Below are 5,749 nucleotides of genomic sequence, written 5' to 3'. Positions count from 1 at the left end.
CATGTTGGTCAGGCTGGTCTCGAACTCCCAACCCCAGGTGATCCACCCGCCTCAGCCTCCCAAAGTGCTGGGATTACAGACGTGAGCCACCACGCCTGGCTGAACCACATTTTCTTTATCCAGTCCACCATTGATGGGTACCTAGGTTGATTCTGATCATCATTTATCTTAATAACTACTGTGCATAGATAATGTCCCAGGCTCTCTGGAAGTACAAAGATGATTCAGATTTAGGATCTACCCCAGTAACCTTGACATTTGTTCATATTTTTTGGGGGGATGGGGGATTGTTGAGACAGGGTCTCCCTCAGTCGCCAAGGCTGGAATGCAGTGGTGTGATCACAGCTCACTGAAGTCTTGAGCTTCTGGGCTCAAGCAATCCTCCCACCTCAGACTCCTGAGTAGCTGGGACTACAGGCGTGCGACCATCACGCCAGACTAATTTTTGTTGTTGTTTTTTCTGTAGAGACAGGGTTTCAGCATGTTGCCCAGGCTGGTCTTGAACTCCTGGGCTCAAGAAATCCTCCCGTCTCGGCCTCTCAAAGTGCTGGGATTACAGGCGTGACCCACCACGCCAGGCAGATAATTCTTCATACGAATTCCCACATAAAGGGTTACCATAGCAGTATACCAAGGGGCAGGCTGATGCTCCTTTTACAGGGAAGAGCAGCAAATATTTGGAATAATGAGGCAACAGACCACAGTCCACCCTCTTGGTGAGTGCTTTCCTTCCTGCCCTACACATGCAAATACAGTCACTCCCCTCTTCAAAGAAAACTCGCTTCCCGCCCTACACATGAAAATATAGTCATTCCCCTCTTCTAGGAAAACACCCCAAATCCCACCCAGTCATAACATGAGGCTCAAAGTCTAGGGTCCTGTGAGTCTCCATTTCAGATTAGTTTTAGCTGTCCTCGATCCATGGAGCAATGAACTAAACAGGCAAGTTATCTGATCTCCTCTCCAGTATTCACCAGCATACAATAGTGAAACAGAAAGGGTTAGCCCTGCTGGTCACTCCCACTCATATACGGGAAGGGTGGAACGCAAGAGCCCACTGGCCCATAGCAGTTCTAAAGTGGTTCATACCTGTAATCCCAGCACTTTGGGAGGCCATGGTAGGAGGATCGCTTGAGCCCAGGAGTTTGAGACCAGCCTGGGTAACATAGAAAGATCCCATCTCTTAAAAAAAAAAAAAAAAAAAAAAGGCATATGCCCTGGGCATCCCTTGCCAAACCTGCCTACCTGAGAATGGGGAAAATTTCTTGACTAGGTCTTGATCTGTCCCTGGAAGTGGCTCCCTGATCGCTTGTGGTTTTTTCTGTTTGTTTGTTTTGTTTTTTGTTTTTTTCTGAGATGGAGTCTCTCTCTGTCACCCAGGCTGGAGTGCAGTAGCATGATCTCAGCTCACTGAAACCTCCGCCTCCCAGGTTCATGAGATTTTTCTGCCTCAGCCTCCCCCTGTAGCTGGGACTACAGGTGCACGCCACCACACCCAGCTAGTTTTTGTATTTTTAGTAGAGATGGGGTTTTGCCACGTTGCCCAGGCTGGTCTCGAACTCTTGATCTGAAGTGATCTGCCCACCCTGAGCCTCCCAAAGTGCTAGGATTACAGGCGTGAGCCACTGTACCCGGCCAGGTCCCCTGTTCTTGATGGCTGTCTCTGCTCCACCCACTGGGAGGCTCATTAAACTCAATGGCCGTATCTGAGGTCACCATTGCCTGTATGTTCTCCATGGAGCTGAGTGGCGTTCTCACCTTGCTTCCTGCTGCGGAATGTTGGCAAGTCGGAGAGTCACTTTAAGTATTGAAATGTCACTGTTTCTTGGAGTCCAGATGAATGCCTCTTTGGGTGGTACACATTTCCCAAAAATTTAGATGGTTTTGGGATAAGTATGATGGTTCACATCTGTAATTCCAACACTTTGGGAGGCCAAGGAGGGAGGATGACTTGAGCCCAGGAGGGCAAGACCAGCCTGGGCAAGATAGCAAGACCCTATATCTCTACAAAAAAAAAAAGTTTTTTTTTTAAATTAGCTGGGCATGGTGATGCATGCCTGTAGTCCCAACTACTTGGGAGGCTTAGGTGGGAGTATCACTTGAGCCTGGGAGGCTGAAGTGCCACTATACTCTAGTTTGGGTAACAGAACAAGAAGACCCTGTCTCAAAAAAATTTTAATTGGTTTCATAAATATGTGGTTCTGGCCAGCTCTAAGTGGTAGTGACACTTTCTGAGGCATGCCTCTCTAGACTTCATTGCAGATCCTTGAACTTCCAGTCTTCCTCGGAGGGCCGTTCTCTCTTTCTCTCTTTTTTGTTTTGTTTTGAGATGGCGTCTCACTCTGTTGCTCAGGCTGGAGTGCCGTGGCACCATCTGGGCTCACTGCAAACTCCGCCTGCCGGGTTCAAGAGATTCTTCCGCCTCAGCCTCCTGAGTCGCCGGGATTACAGGCACACACCACCACATCCAGCTAATGTTTTGTATCTTTAGTAGAGATGGGGTTTTGCCATGTTGGCTGGGATGGTCTTGATCTCCTGACCTTGTGATCCACCTGCCTCGGTCTCCCAAAGTGCTGGGATTACAGGCGTAAGTGAGTCACTGCACCCAGCCTCTTTTTTTTTTTTTTCTTTTTAAGACAGGATCTCACACTGCCACCCAGGCTTGAGGGCAGTGGTGCAGTCATGACTCACTATGGCCTCGACCTCCCAAGCTCAAGTGATCCTCCCACCTCAGCCTCCTGGGTAGCTGGGACTACAAGCATGCACCACCATGCTCAGCTAATTTTTTGTAATTTGTAAAAAGAGAGTTTTGCCATGTTGTCCAGGCTGATCTCGAAATCCTGGGCTCAAGTGACTCACCCACCTTGGCCTTCCAAAGTGCTGAGATTGCAGATGTGAGCCACAGTGTCTGGGTGCGCTCTTGGCCCCATAATCCTTGGCCATTTTGTCCAGTTGGAAGTATTTATGGCCGGGCACGGTGGCTCACACCTGTCATCCCAGCACTTTGGGAGACTGAAGCGGGTGGATCATGAGGTCAGGAGTTCAAGACCAGCCTAGCCAAGATGGTGAAACCCTATCTCTACTAAAAATAAAAAATTAGGGCGTAGTGGCAGGCACCTGTAATCCCAGCTACGCAGGAGGCTGAGGCACGAGAATCGCTTGAACCCGGGTGACAGAGGTTGCAATGAACCAAGATCGTGCCACTGCACTCCAGCCTGGATGACAGAGCTAGGCTCCGTCTCAAAAAAAAAAAAAAAAAAAAAATTTACTTGGTACTCTATTAATGGATTCAGAAGTTTTAACAGAGTTCAACCCATTTGTCCTTGATTTGGTCATAACCACGAGGCTGAGTATTATACATAAAGCTTTTTCTCACAAAGACTTCTCAGTTTTATCATTCACCTTTTGGGAATTAGAATCGCCTTTCAATTCTGTAAGCCCTGGAATTTCTGGACTTTCTATATTACCTTTAAATTCCGCTTGCAACCAGGTGTGGTGGCTCGCCCCTATAATCCCAGCACTTTGGGAGGCCAAGGTGGGCAGATCATTTAAGGTCAGGAGTTCAAGACCAGCCTGGCCAACATGGTGAAACCCCGTCTCTACTAAAAATACAAAAATTAGCTGGGCGTGGTAGTGGGCACATGTAATCCCAGCTACTTGGGAGGCTGAGGCACGAGAATCGCTTGAACCCAGGAGGCGGAAGTTGCAGTGAGCTGAGATTGCACCATTGCATGCCAGCCTGGGTGACAAGAACAAAACTCCATCTCAAAAAAAAAAAAAAAAATTCTGCTTGCAAACTGGCTCATTCTTTCTTATTGCAGCTTGTCAGATGTAACCAATAGAAACCAACTCATGTTATCAAAATTCCTTTTCCCATTTCTTTACCCAAAGTCAAAAAATTCATTTGCTAAGTTATCTTCTTTCCATGTTATTTCAAGAGAGGATTTTGACAAAGGTTGTTCCACTGCATGACGTGGGCTGCCATTTTTCCAGCCTCCAATGACAGTCACCACGTGGCCCCAAAGCTAATATTGCCTGTAGATTTTTTTTTTTTTTTTTGAGACGGAGTCTCGCTCTGTCTCCCAGGCTGGAGTGCAGTGGCGCGGTCTCGGCCACTGCAAGCTCCGCCCCCCAGGTTTACACCATTCTCCTGCCTCAGCCTCCCGAGTAGCTGGGACTACAGGTGCCCGCCACCTCGCCCGGCTAGTTTTTTGTATTTTTTAGTAGAGACGGGGTTTCACCATGTTAGCCAGGATGGTCTCGATCTCCTGACCTCGTGATCCACCCGTCTCGGCCTCCCAAAGTGCTGAGAATACAGGCTTGAGCCACCGCGCCTGGCCGCCTGTAGATTTTTGTACTTGGGTATCAATTTTTGTATAGATCGGTGTTCAGTATTATGCTGCAATAACAACTTCAAACTTCAGCAAACTTATAAAAGCAAAGGTTTGCCAGGCATGGTGGCTCATGCCTGTAATCCCAACACTTTGAGAGGCTGAGAAGGGAGGATCATTTGATTCCAGGAGTTCATTCAAGACCAGCCTGGGCAACATGACGAAACCTCATCTCTACAAAAAATCAGTTGGACATGGTGGTGTGTGCCTGTAGTCCCAGCTACTCAGCAGACTGAGGTGGGAGGATTGCTTGAGCCCAGGAGGTGGAGGTTGAAGTGAGCCAAAATCGCACCATTACACTCCAGTCTGGGCAACAGAGCAAGACCCCACCTCAAGAAAAAGAAGAAGAAGGAGAAGGAGAAGGAGAAGAAGAAGAAGAAGAAGTTGTGGGTAAAAGAAAGTCTGTCTAGTCAGATTGAGGTTTCTCTTGAAAGCGTAGGATACACTGACCTATGTTAGCCTCTGGTAACATTTCAGAAAATGATTCGCTAGGTCATTATGTTCTCACTGTCATTAAACGGTTGTCAAAATTACTAAGAAATAGGAACCTCTTCCTAGCCCCATGGGCTATGGGAATGGAAAAAGTAGTTGCCCTAAAGGTGCTAATGCTTACCCATAGAAAATATGTCCATTTAATTATTGTTTACTTTAATAAGCAACTACTAAACATCAGGCAGTGTACTAGGCTCCCTGAGAGGAATGAAATTGATCCAGATTTAGGGTCTACTCTCAAGAAACTGGAAATATCTTCATATTTAAATTTTACTTGAAAATCTACATACAGGGAAATTTATTCTTTTTGGTGTACAATTCTAACTGAGATTTTGTTTTCTTCTTCTTCTTCTTCTTCTTCTTCTTCTTCTTCTTCTTCTTCTTCTTCTTCTTCTTCTTTTCTTCTTCTTCTTCTTCTTCTTCTTCTTCTTCTTCTTCTTCTTCTTCTTCTTCTTCTTCTTCTTCTTCTTCTTCTTCTTCTTCTTCTTTTCTTCTTCTTCTTCTTCTTCTTCTTTTTCTTCTTCTTCTTTTTTTAATGAGATACGATCTGGCTATGTCATCCAGGCTGATCTTGAACTCCTGGGCTCAAGCGATCCTTTTACCTCAGCCTCCCAAAATGCTGGGATTACAACAAATGTAAGCCAGACAGCCCAGCCCTTTGACCAATTTTTAATTGAGCTGTCTCGTTATTGTTGAGTTGTAGGCATTGTTTATATATTGTGGATACTAAGCCTTTATCAGATAGGTGATTTACACGCATTTCTCCCATTTGGTGGGTTGTCTTTTTCTTTCTTTTTTTCTTTCTTTCTTCCTTCCTTCCTTCCTTCCTTCCTTCCTTCCTTCCTTCCTTCCTTCCTTCCTTCCTT

The sequence above is a fragment of the Colobus angolensis genome, unplaced genomic scaffold (assembly GCF_000951035.1).
Source record: "Colobus angolensis palliatus isolate OR3802 unplaced genomic scaffold, Cang.pa_1.0 Scaffold120, whole genome shotgun sequence".
NCBI lineage: Eukaryota > Metazoa > Chordata > Mammalia > Primates > Cercopithecidae > Colobus > Colobus angolensis.
This window is presented reverse-complemented; position numbering follows the sequence as displayed.